Source organism: Macrobrachium rosenbergii, chromosome 1 (assembly GCF_040412425.1).
Source record: "Macrobrachium rosenbergii isolate ZJJX-2024 chromosome 1, ASM4041242v1, whole genome shotgun sequence".
Taxonomy (NCBI): domain Eukaryota; kingdom Metazoa; phylum Arthropoda; class Malacostraca; order Decapoda; family Palaemonidae; genus Macrobrachium; species Macrobrachium rosenbergii.
Window position 1 is genome coordinate 41,608,538 of NC_089741.1, and position 14,504 is coordinate 41,623,041.

A 14,504-nucleotide genomic window follows, 5' to 3' on the forward strand; every position below is an offset into this window, starting at 1 on the left:
GAGCTCAAGTTAACTGAATCATCTACCTTCAGTCATATTTCCCCATAATTCACATAACCTTCTTTCTTTACGAAGGCGTCTTTTTCTTCACATAATTGCTAATTGCGTCAGCTCGTACGTACCTCATCTTGACAGATACTTTATTTTAATATACAATGCAAAATATAAGCCTAGCGTTTTCTAGCATACATAACTAAGGAACTTGATTACAGTCTTTCCTGTTCCCTTTAAGATATAATTCTAAATTTCACTTCAGTCGAATAACGATAAATCTGATGGCAATTTTTTCCCATGGGGTTCAATCATCAACCCTAAATGTTCTCCCTCAAATCATCATATGTATATAGTCTGGGCACGGACGCTTGTTACCCTGAAATATAAGTTCTAATATATAATATAAATACGGTACTATAATCTTTAAAATATGGGTAACCCTAAAACACAATATACTCGTACATGGCCAACTATAAGACGAATGGAATAAAAATCTAAAATAAGTCCCAAAATAAAATGTAAGCAATCCTGATTTAAAGAATACATCAAAAACATATAAACACTTTATGATACACTTTCAATAAAATATACGCAGTTTCCGCTCTAACCTGGAATTAGGATGTAAAAACAAACAGTATTCAGATTCTTGTGTTAAAATATTCGCCTTAAAAAAAATTTTTTTTTTATTCTGAAATACCCCCGACCTCACTCTCGTATGAATATTCAAAACTCCAAAACCTAAAATGTTATTTCTAGATACTTTCCTTGCACAGAATGGTGATCGCTGCTGTGATACGAGTATTTTCTATTTCGGCTGAAGGAAAGATTCTTCTTCAGCGGGGTGGCCAATGAATATTCATAAAGATATATAATTTTTTTTTTATGTGATACCGTTATTTATCTCTTTCTCAATCACAATCCTACCGTAAACCTTTCCCTGTTATACTAAGTAACTTTATGACTCCATATACATATATATAATATATTGATCTTTTTTAACTTTAATGGGATAGGTCTAGAAAGCTGAAATTGACTAATTTTTCCGCCTCATTATTATCATACATTATTATTATTATTATAAGTGTATATATATACAATATATAATATATTAAAAGCTAAAAAAATAAGTAAAAATAAAAATAATTACCAGTTCATAACCTTGACGAAAATATCACCAAAGCAATAATGTAAATAAAACACAGAGCACGAGGAAAGAAACAATAAATCGTCAATTCCAGCCTCCCGGACCATCTCGAGAAAGAAAGAAAAAAAAAGGGAAAAATCTTTTCTTCCACTATTCACCTCCTTATTAAACAATAATAAGTGGGTCCTGCCTATTATTCGCATTCTTAGAGTCCTTGCACCCCCGCCTCCCAACCCCCCACGAAGACGACCCACCTCCCTCTTCCCCCCTTCTCCTCGACTCTCATCCTCCAAAACGTCTTCTCCTCCTCCTCCTCCTCCTCTCCCTCGATAGCAACGTTGAAGAGGTCGAGTTTTCGAGGGCGACATTCGTAATGGCATTTAATGGCCGTCGCTGGTCTCCCCGCCCCTATCCCCGCCAACCCCGAGAGAGAAAATAGGTGAGAGATCCATTTTTTCTCTCGGCAATTACACCGCGCGCTCTCGTTATAACAGGTGTTGTGAAAAAAGTGTGCGTGCTCTCTTCTCTCTCTCTCTCTCAGGAGGGTCTCGATAAGATAAATCCGCATTCTATATATAGGTCTAGAAAGATTCTCTCTCTCGAGGGCGTCGACGAGGTATCCTCATCCTAGGTCTAGGAAGAAGATCGTGTCCCCTGCACCAAACATGCGTGCTTGCATGTCCTCTCTCTCACAGAAGGGGCCTCGATGATATAAATCCGTTCCCTAAGTCTAGAAAGATCTCTCTCTCTCTCTCTCTCTCTCTCTCACAGGAGGGCCCCGATGATATAAATCCTCATCTTAGGTCTAGGAAGAAGACCTCCCTCACACCAAACCGGTGTGACATTCGTAAGTTGGGTTCTCTACTCTACTGCGTCTATTTCTCTCGTATTTGGTTCCTTCCATTAGAGGTAATAGCAGATAAAATGAACCCGCCCCCAACCCCAGCTCCAGTCTCTCTCATGAGGGCCTCAACGAGGTAAACCCCCATCCTCGGTCTAGACAGAAGATCGTGTCCTTACACACAACAGGTGTAAAAATTTGTGAGATAGTTCTCTCTCCCTCTTGTTGCGTCTATTTATATTTCGTTCCTTCATTTGGGGGAAAATGGGAGTTAAAATGAACCCGTCCACTATAACCTTTCTCTCTCTATCGGCCTATTTCTGGCGCTACCTCTAATCTCTCAATCTTTATTTCTCTCTTCTTTGTTCCTGTTGCCGTTATGTGGAATCGGATGAAAAGATAAAGGCAACCTTCTCTCTGATTTTATTTCATTCCCTCTCTTTGTTCCTTCCATCGTTATGTGGAATCGGATTGAAAGATAAGAATCTTCTCTCGCCTTCTTTCTCATTTGATTTTCTTTCAACTTGGGCATCACTAAATAAAGACAGTTACAACCTCTCTCTCTCTCTCTCTCTCTCTCTCTCTCTCTCTCTCTCTCTCTCTCTCTCTCTCTCTCTCTCCTTTCCTTTGACCGACGACGTAATCAAACCGGGATATAAACAAGACTCTTAAAAGTATGTGTAAGTAGCAGGTAACACGACATAACTACTCTAGCAATTCACTGATCACAGAGAGAGAGAGAGAGAGAGAGAGAGAGAGAGAGATAACTTTTTTCATTAGGCCTATGCAAGTCAAGTAGTTTTTTGTCAATACACAAAAAAGTGTTTCATTTTACTCTATTGCTCCCTAATTACGCACCCCTTTGAGAAATCGTGTTTAAAAATATTTCAGATGTAGTGATAACACAAACATCTGGGTGATATATCAGTACGACAAAAAGCGTTACAAAGTTATATACACAAGTATACATAGACGTTTTACATCTATGCATGCAAGCATGTAGGAAGTATAAGCCCGACCAACTGGAGCAAAAAAAAAAAAAAAAAAAAAAAACGCGGGAAAACATGACAGACTCAAGGCCTACCACGAGCGCAATCGACGACAAAAATAACTTTCTCCCGGCATTACCTTCGTCGAACGTCACCGCATGGCGTCGTGAAACCTCGGTTTAGAACGCCATGCATCCATGAAAACGGAGAATCGTAGAATGGCAGGAAAATACCTAACTAACGGACAATCTCCCGCCACAATACGCAGCGTGCCTTATCTACCGCGTCTCCCCATTTGCACCAGTGTTCGTATAGGGAGCGAGAGAGAGAGAGAGAGAAAGAGAAAGAGAAAGAGAAAGAGACAGACTGCATCCGAACTTCCGGGAAACGTGGCAGGAATTCGGACGTTCAAAACAAATCAGCACTTAGGTCAGAACTATGAAATGGGAATTGGGATATAGAGTTTAGGCCACAGGCCAAGCACTGGGACCTATGAGGTCAATCAGCGCTGGAAAGGAAACTGAGAGTAGGTAGGTTAGAAAGGTGTAACAGGAGGAAAATCTCGCAGCTGCACTATGAAATAATTGTTTGGAGAGGGTGGATAGCAAGATGGAAGAAAGGTACTACGAATGGAGGTACAGAAAGAGGAATGAAAGGTTGGTTGCAGCTAGGGGCCGAAGGGACGCTGCAAAGAACCTTTAATAATGCCTACAGTACACCCCGTGAGGTGCAATGCGGCATTACGCTCCCCCCCCGGGGGGGGGGAACAGAACTATGAAATAAAAGCCGAAACTCTGAATAAAAAATCGTTAAGCAGTATAACAATCCCGCGGAATCTGAGAAGCAACGTACGTAGACTGTAGGCCTAATGATGTCAGTCAACAACAAACACTTGAAATCGAGAATAGTTAGGCCTATGCCTTCATTAGCAACACATCAACCCCTTTGTATCTATTTCCGGAACGTCAATATCCCGACTGCATACGTTCGACAGAACCACAGGTGTCTTGATTAAAAGGGCACCAAGTGTTCGCAGTCGATCTGTTCATTACTAAAATCCTACTGAACGAGATTCTAACATTTTGTTAAAAGTATAAGAAAATTATTTCCATTAAAAGTGATCATCAATACACACACACACACATATATAGATATATATATATATATATATATATATATAAATATATATATATATATATATATATATATATATATAATCACTGACTTTTCTCTGTAATCTTGTTATTACTATTTCTTGAGTCACTTCTATACACTTAAAATAACTCAGAACTTTCGCTGGTTAATAATTCACAACGGGACACAAAATGAATGATTAACCCATGAGAATTATCATTACAGTTATTATTATTATTATTATTATTATTATTATTATTATTATTATTATTATCATTGCCTACAGAGGTCCAGGAGGACTTATTATTATTATTATTATTATTATTATTATTATTATTATTATTATTATATTATTATTATTATTATTATTATTATTATTATTATTATTACTGGGAAGGACGTTGACTGTAACTTATTGGAAAAATATTAAATTCCTTTTTGATAATTCTTTGTTGTCTTGTATAACATTATAAAATATGCATGTCAGACAACAAACATTTCAACAAAACGCAAGAGCTTAATTATTATTATTATTATTATTATTATTATTATTATGCGAAAAATACCGTAAAAACTTGTAGGGGCTTGGTAACTGAAAAGGATAAAATCTGATATCTCCCGACCTTGATCAGGTTGAAAATGACGGTTGAACTCATGAGACTAATGTAAGTTTATTTCGTAAATCTCTCTCCCTCTCTCTCACTTAGGTACGTAAAGCTACGTGATTGCCGAACATCTCTGATAATATTACTGATAAAAAGTGGAAAATATTTGCCACACTTGTCCCTTAAGATGCTTTAGACTTAATGACGATATTGTAATGTTCCTGGCTTTACAAAGAAAATTCTTGCCGCGATTCTGTAAATTATAATAAGACACAAAAAGGACCTTTATTATTGTGGAATTTAATCACAGCTCATACCCTGTGGTATCCCTGTTTTAGGATATGAAAGTTTAGGCTAAATAAGTCTCCAATTTACCGTAATTACATGTGAATAACAGAATAACAGGCATATGAATGCCCGGATACACAGTACGAGTCTTAGTATAGATTAAAACTCTCTCTCTCTCTCTCTTCTTTATCAATAAGGCTCAATTTTGCATGATCCCACCCACAGACCCTCTGTTACACGAACGTAAAAATAATACAAAATTAATCGCTTTACCGATATCGCAACATGTGTTGCACTAGGCTAATCTCTCTCTCTCTCATATATAGTACTATATTACCCTTTTGAAGAACAACAGTATTGATGCTGTTTCTGTCTAGATACCTTCAGGATATATATATATATATATATATATATATATATATATATATATATATATATGATGCAACGTGTTTGTGGGTTTGGTGGGTTAGGAGGCAGTATGTACCCGACTGCACTGTAAATTATTCAGAGCACGGAATACCGTCAGGACATTGTATTCCCGGCTTGAACATGACTCAGAATAAAACTGTCCTTATAGAGAAACAATTATAATCATAGTGGCTTTTTAGGTTAACAATGAAACAATTATTTTTGCAAAGAGTTCTGAAAATATCTTAACAAAGAATTCGTGACATTTTAAACAGATAAGTTGTTCAACCTTTTGCCTGGATTGAGAAATACAATTGAAAGTGAAACTCTCTCTCTCTCTCTCTCTCTCTATGTATATATCCTACAATATTCCCCATTACACATACACAAATACCTGCGCCTGTAAAAGAAAGTAGGTAGGAGTCATAAATTATAGCCTCAAATACTCCTGGGATAAATCCTCAGCTGGATAAATCCAGTTTCAGAGCAAATGCAAAGTGGCTTCCAATCAAAGAACAAGAAGACGGTGAGAAATCCTGAGTAGACTAATGATCATGGGACTGCTACTACTACTGCTACACAAATGTGCTGGGTGAGTCAACTACAGTCTAGGCTCTAGAGTCTAAACTCAAACCGTGAGAGAGAATTCCAAAAGCCTGCAAAGTTAAAGGAAGGCTTCGTTACTTTCGTTTTCTGTCCGCTACAGAAGCAGATGGAAAGGGCAATTTTTATTACGTAGAGACGGAGACATGTATATCTACACAACATACGCCTAGTCAAGCATTCGACGTGAGTGTCTGTGTTTTAAAATAAAAGTGATTTTTTTTTTACACATACGAGTTTCTTTCAGACGCAGGTAAAAGACAACGAAAAAGAAAAATGTAAAAAAAATGTACATGATGCATTATTATTCTACATTACGCATTATTCAACGCGTAATGTATCATCTTAGTAAACCATTTCCCCATTGCATTCACAGCCGTTCCGTTAGGCGCATCAACAAACCTTTTTCCTTGTCCTCCCCCTCCTGTACCCCTTTGTCATGCGTTCTTTGTCCGAGCTTCTTCTTCATCAAGATTTCTGCAAATCCCCGAGAGCGAGGAAGGGCAGGGGTGGTCTACAAGTCTTTCAGCAAAGTCTTGAAAAGCATTTTTTTAAGTCTACCCTTGCTTCGGTCGGTACAAGGCACGAGAGATGCGAGTGTTCATTCCCTCTCTTTCTCTCTCACAGGCGTTTCCGTTTACAGTAATGGATTCTCCTGCGTAAGACAACACCGCCGAGCCTCGCGTTTGCTCTCTCAGTTGCGGAAAGAGAAGGGGGATAAGACGGAGAGGCGTAAAACAACTTTCAAAGGCTCAAAGAGGCTTTTCGCACACCCGGCCCGGTTAGGGTCAACATCTGGGTGGATCTCGGTCCAGACTAAACACACCGGAGAATGTTCTTGAATATTTTGCACAGGTCCTGGCCTTTCTACTTTTTAATTTATTAATATTAATGTGAAGCCTACAATTTTCAGGAAACACATCATCACAAATATATAATATAAATACTGTACTATATATGTACTGTACAATGTGAGTGTGTTATGTCACAAGGTTTCCACTGCTACCCACTCTATTTCTTGAAGTACTAGTACAAGTATTCTGTATAAGTTCAAAACAAACGTGTTAATCTACCCAGACAGACAAATACTGACGAAATATTATCAACACGCCATCTTCACCCATCTTCTTCCAGATTTAGGAACTTATTGAACATTCTCAACTCTTGAATTTCCTGCATTGGGAGTGTCTATCTCTGTTCCCTTAGAAAACATAGATAGACCAACATGCCCAACACACACAAAGGCTCGGTTGCAAGACTTGGGGGGTGGGGAAGGGAGGGGTAGGGGGAAGAAGGGCAGAAGAAGCGTTATTGGATTGCAACAGACAATTAAATCAAATCTTTGAGACGGCTCTCTATTAAAATGAAACACTCGACGCATCGAACGTTTCCCGGGCAACGTCAGACAAGCGACGACGTCCAATATTAACCTTCCCTTGACACAAAAACCATTCCATTTTAGGAGGAACAAATTTATCTCTCTCTTATTTATACTCATACACACGCAAACATTTGTGTGTGTATCTTTTCCAATTGGAGGGAATGACACCAGAGTGTTAGGCTAACTTTCCAGTTCTTGGTATTCATAATTTAAACACAGTAACAACTACAACCTACAACAAAGTCAGAATATACAAAAGAAAATCTTGCCACATCTTTCAATACAATGAACCGCGCGGAGTCTACGCCTTCGCCCGAGTACAGATAACAACTAAAAATTTAAATTTCCTCTCCTTCCCACACCCTTCTCCTCCCCCCCTCCCACATATCACCCCTCCCCACCCACTTACAAGAAACCAGATGTCCTGAATGCGGTAGGAAGAGGTAAAAGCGGACGGTAAGAAATTATAGCACAGCTTTAATATTAATTCCCAGATTCTTGTTAGGATGGTGTGAGATGTTAGAGCCTCTATTTCTCTACACCTTAATTTCCCACTTTCTTTTATTTGTTATTTTATTTGGATGAAAGTCTGCAAATTACGAACGATATAAGACAATGAAAGTCGTCCTCCCCACAACGTACTTTACATGAAAGTTTTTTTTTTTTCTCGACTATAAAATTATACCTACATAAATCTGATTACGCCGAGGGGAATGAAATAAAAAAAATAACTTTCAAAGGGGATAATTTTTTTTTTTGTCATTGAATCTGAAAGGATAATACACAATTCCCTGAAACAAAAAAGGGAGTTAATTCATTTATCCTTTGTTGTTTGGTCATGCGTTTCCTATCTCTCTCTCTCTCTCTCTCTCTCTCTCTCTCTCGCTAGTCCGTTTAATCTCTCTTACTCTGTGCCAGTCCGTTTTATTCTTCTCTTCTTCTCTCTTTCTTCTTCGTTTCATTCTTGCTCTCTCTCTCTCTCTCTTCTCTCTCTCTCTCTCTCTCGATTAATTCTTCGCTCTCTCTCTAGAGGCTTTGTCTCTCTAAACGGACCTAATTCTTTCAAGCATTTTGACGAAGGAGAGAGAGAGAGAGAGAGAGAGAGAGAGAGAGAGAGAGAGAGAGAGAGAGAGAGAGAGAGAGAGGACACTACCACGAATGCTTATACCCTGTATACATATTCCAGCCGACAACAAATTCAGGACTAAAAAAAAAAAAAGTTTGCCCCAAAAACCTAGTTTTATCAAAGCCAGCACAAATATTCTTTTTAGTATTGAGCAGATTCCCCTTACAGCGGGTGGCTCCTTGCAAAAGGCAGGACAGCGATCACTGTCACATTCGAATTTTACCTGCTGAATCGTGGACGAACTCCTGAGCAGAACATTTCCGCACTAGCTGCTTTATATACCTTCAACTAAACCTCACCAGCAGCTCGTCAAATCTCCTACATACATATGTGTATATATACATATATATATATAGCCTGTGTGTATGTATAAAATATATATATATAAAATATATATATATATATATATATATATACATATATATATATATATAGTTGTATATATATATATATATATATATATATATATATATATATATATATATATATATATATATATATCTGCAGCAACAAAATTGGCGTATGCTAATATGAAGGTGTGAAGGTCTTTTCCGACCGTAGGGACCTTTCGTACCGTCCGGAAGATGACACGTAGGTATCTTTTACTTTCTTTTTATTTTAAGTCTGTATACCATAATAAAGGCCAATGATGGGAGGACCCGACCCCTGGGAATTGAAGTCCACATTCGGAGTTTAATTATTCATGAACTATTACTGTTACACACACAATATAAACTGATGCAGATTGCAATTTACTCTCTCTCTCTCTCTGCGACACACACACACACGCATACGTATGTATATATGAGCTTTTCAGTCGAGAAACATGCCAAGTGCCATTTTTAAAATATAATAAATTAAATTAAAAAATACTTTGGCCCAGGATGGCGCTTGGCATGTTTCTGACTGATAGCCTCATACACACACACACATATATACATATATATATATATATATATATATATATATATATATATATATATATATATATATATATATATATATATATATATATATATATATTGCTCGTTTACCTAACCATTGCAACTGTTCACATATAGCAAAGTAAAAATAGATTCATCTGCTCATTCATTCTCCTGTACAGGAAAATAAAGCAATAATAATAACAACAACAACAATAATAATAATAATAATAATAATAATAATAATAATAATAACAACAACAGCAATATACTTTTTGCCAAAGACCATAAGCTCTATATTAGACACAATCATTTTCATAAACCACGTGACAAACCATCCGGACCCCTGACAGCATTCACACACATTCTGGAAGCGACTTCAAGAACACCTGATAGTCACCCGGAATGATGTACCTGGAACGGACAGGGATCCCTAAATAGCAACCTATCTTCACCTTGGCATTGAGGAATTACTGTTAGTCGGTAAAAGCGGGTCAGCTGGAAGAGACGCGACCTTGGGCAGGAAGAAGGGCGAACACACACACACAATATATATATATATATATATATATATATATATATATATATATATATATATATATATATATATATATATTGTATATATATAAATATACATATATTGTATTTTTGCTGTAATACAACAGTATATGAAAATAGAAAGGCCCACAAACACTGCATGAACGTTTTTCAACCATATAGAGCTATTTTGAGCACTTCCTTCCGGTGCTCCTGTTCACTGTTTTACCAGTGAACAGGGCACAGACGGAAGTGCTCGAAATATATGGCTGCAACGTTCAAATAGTGTTTTATGGGCCTTTTATTTTCATACTGTATGTATTTATATATATATATATATATATATATATATATATATATATATATATATATATATATATATATATATATATATATATATATATATATATATATATATATATATATATATATATATATATATATATATATATATATAATCTCCTGATGAACACCATAATCTTTGGAAGCTCGAATTTCAAGTCAATGGCTCCGTGATGGACTTGTTCCATAAGAATAGGGTTTACCTTCTGAATAATAATAATAATAATAATAATAATAATAATAATAATAATAATAATAATAATAATAATAATCCCTAAAGTATAGTGTCGAAATGATCCTGGACGAAAAAGAAAAAAAAAAGAGATGAAATTTCTCTCAACTGGGATGAAGGAAGCCTCAGGCAACGGGTCCTTCATGACAATTAAGATACCCCGTGACATGAGACGCCCAATCCAACAGTAGCTGACGCATGAGAGGACCCACTCAACGTACAGCTGGTTTTAGACCCACCCAAAGCAGGGCTTAAAAAAAAAAAAAAAAACTGACCAAAAAAATCACTCGTGCACAGCTAGTTCATCATCCCCTGACAACTGCTCGTTTGTTGGAATTGGAATAGAAAGTTTTAGGTCAAAGGCCAAGCGCTGGGACCTATGAGGTCATTTACTGCTGAATAATGTTGAAGTAATTGTTAGGAGAGTGGAAAGTAAGGTGGAAAAAAATATGAACGGAGGTACAGTAAAAGCAAGAATAGACTGGAATGTAGAGTTTACGCCAAGGACCAAGCGCATGGACCTATGAGGTCATTCAGCGCTGAAAGGGAAACTGAGAGTAAAAAGGTTTGAAAGGTGTAACAGGAGGAAAACCTCAAAGCAGTTGCGCTTTGAATCAATTGTTAGGAAAGGGTGGAAAGTAAGATGGGAGAAAGAGAATATGAACGGAGGTACAGCAATAGGAAGGAAAGGAGTTGCAGGCTTGGGGCCGAAGGGACGCTGCAAATAACCTAAGTAAAGCCTACAGCGTACCGCGTGACGTACACTGACGGCGGTAACCCCCTACGGGGAACGGCTCGTTTGCGATCAAGCAACGGAAATACCAATCCCAGCCCTATTTCACTCCAGAGAAAGACTGGCGTGTCTTTGTTTACACAACCTCCACCAAAGTCACTCATAAGAAGGAGGTGGCAGAATGAAGTCCTTGAACTTTTTTTCCCACAATTTTTAATACGACGTTCATGCAGAATTTTCTTCCGTTTTTAAGTAATAATTATTCAATTTATGTAATTTTCCTTTGTCTCGTTCCTTGACAGCCATGTTCTCGTGTATCTACTTCGGCAATAAAGACAGCTGTTTATTTACTCCAGAAAAGGTGAGAAGTATTAATTCATACTTGCAGTCTGACAGATAAGTTGAAGTGATAAATCAAAATGATAAAAAACTAAACAATCTCAGATATATCAAGAAAATCACACGTGTCCACATAATCAGAACCGCATTCCTTGTATTAAGGTTCCTCACAAAATTTTTTAAAAATCTTTGACAATCGATTTGGTTGCAAACCATTTCTTTAAATAACTAAAACACGCAACTGCTGTGAATTTCTAATAACCAGTACTCAGTAGCAGATCCAGAAAAATTTCATGGGGGCGGGGGAACCAATTTTCATATTATACACACACACACACACACACATATATATATATATATATATATATATATATATATATATATATATATATATATATATATATATATATATATATATATATTTCTTTAATCGATGTTTTAAATTTTTTCCCCATTTTTATTTTTCTTATTTATGTTATTATCTAAGTCTTCAATGTTATTATTTTATCAATATTTTTCATAGGGGGTGGACACGTGCCCAGGTGCGCCCCCCCCCTCCATGAATCCGCTAGTGCCACCACGGAGTAAAAGTGGTTTATGAAAATATAAAGGAACAACCAGAGGGAAAAGTAAATATATAAACAAGATCCTCGGATGTCATGGAAAATTTTTCTTGGTTATCACAATCAACAAAAATGAAATCCCCCACATTTTACAGAATGACTGCAAAGAAGGAACAAAACACAAAAGCTAGTTGCCGAGGGCACGCTAGCCTTTTGACTCGACTGAACCATTGAAAAACCTTGAAGTAAATAAAGAAACTAGCAAGCTCATCTCCAACGTCACTTTCACCCTCGCCCCAGTGATATGAAGTAATGTATTTTAGCGCGGAATAAGCACGATCCTTCGTACTAAGTGTCATCTAGTTATATATAAAGACAATTAAACCATTCCCGATACCCAGGTAGCATTTTTATAACAAGGGAAGACACAGGGATTCTTTTATATAAAAAAAGGAATATATCAATGCCCCTTTTTTACATTTTTTTACGTGCTTTCGAACTTACTGTCTTGTCCTTTCATCGTGTATAGGCTCGCGTGTGTATGTGCGTGTCACAGAGAGAGAGAGAGAGAGAGAGAGAGAGAGAGAGAGAGAGAGAGAGAGAGAGAGAGAGAGAGAGAGAGAGAGAGAGAGAGGATTCCCAAAAGCAGATTCTTGGGGTAGACAATGCAGCTGGTGCAGACGTGTTAAAGTCTTGATATCATGGGTAAAGAAAAGAAAAGCTTAATAGTTAAATAAAAAAAAAAAAACACAAACACACACATACAACCTCAACTACTGATTACTAAAAGTGGCAAGATAGAGACGTAAATAGTCCCTCAAATTTCATTTCAAAATACAGACTAGTTTATCCTCTCCCGGCTAACTGCGTTTTCAATTTAGGTATAGGAAACAAAATACACACACACACATATGTATATGTGTGTGTGTGCGTGTGTGTATAAACATACTTGTCAAAACTGACAGAAGGACAGAATCAACGAAGACGAAATGGGAAAAAAATGCCCCAGTGGTTAGAAGTTTCCTATTTGACCCTTTAACCTACCACATAAAACTTTGAAACGGCCCCCACCCCCACCTCGAAAAATAAACCATGGCAATAAAAAATCACAGCCAAAAGAGAGTTAACTTTTGTACCATAATACTGAAATGATGAGAACTGTACCTACGGCCGAACATCCCTCTGACCATGACACGAGACGAGGTCAAAGATGACAGACGATCAACGGGGTATAGCAGATCAATCAAGATCCTTTAACTAGTCCAGGCTTGATGATAACCAGGCAAAGTTAAAAAAGATATAGCCTATCCATCTCATTTTTAACACTTCAATTAATCGTACTGCTACAGATATGTATTATGTGACAACAGGCACAATTTATTTTCTAGTACTCATCTATAATATAGAAATTGTTGTGTGTGTGTGTGTCTGGAGAGAGAGAGAGAGAGAGAGAGAGAGAGAGAGAGAGAGAGAGAGAGAGAGAGAGAGAGAGAGAGAGATTTCACCCAAAAAGACGAAATTACCTAGTCGTCGTCCTCCAGTTTTGATAGCATACAATTTGAAGGAACAGTGAAATACACACGCATTACGTTTAGTCTCTTCTCTTTCTCCGTATAACGGTCTGATGGCAGGGTGGGTGAAGAAGTGAGTCAAACAATAAGTGAAACAAGGAGGGCAACTAATGAGGTATACACTGAAGACTAGGAAGAGAAGCAGAATCCTTAAGGATGCCTAAGATGAACGAATAAAGGAATTGTTAAACCAACTCTCCTTTATGGGAGTAAGTTGCAGATGCTGAATATACATGAAAGCAGGTTGAAATTACTGAATGCCCTGTTTACCTTGTATTTATATTGTAAGACGAACTGCAAAGGTGAAAAATGTCAATGCATGGTGATAAAAGGGTTATTGTATATGAAAGGATGAATGTGAGAATTCTGTAATGGCTGTCATGTGGAAAGAACGGAGGCTGAATAAGTCGATAAAAAAAAAGTATACTTCGGAATTATTAGGAGGTAAGAAAGGAAGAACTAGAAACTGCTGAGCAGATCGAGTGAAGGATGTAATGGAGTTGTCTCGATGTACAGTGGTAAAAAAAAATATCCTGTTGCGTAATGTTGCCTATATAGCCTATAAATTAACAGAATCTGCATTATACTTATAATAAACCTTGAGATATCTCATTAACAAAAACGTACCTTAATCGTGAAACCAAAAAGACAAAACTATGATTAATACAATACTAAATTTGGTCGTTAAATTTCGTCTCAACGAGACCTTTTGTATTCTCTGTAGGATATACTGATGACGTCACAGACACCT

General features: G+C 37.1%; 1 protein-coding gene across 3 annotated transcripts in view; it reads right to left on the reverse strand.

Moving 5' to 3' along the window:
- Window positions 1–14,504, reverse strand: part of bou (boudin) — a 50,943-nt gene that overhangs the window by 35,317 nt on the left and 1,122 nt on the right. The gene's annotated exons all lie outside the window — the stretch shown is intronic.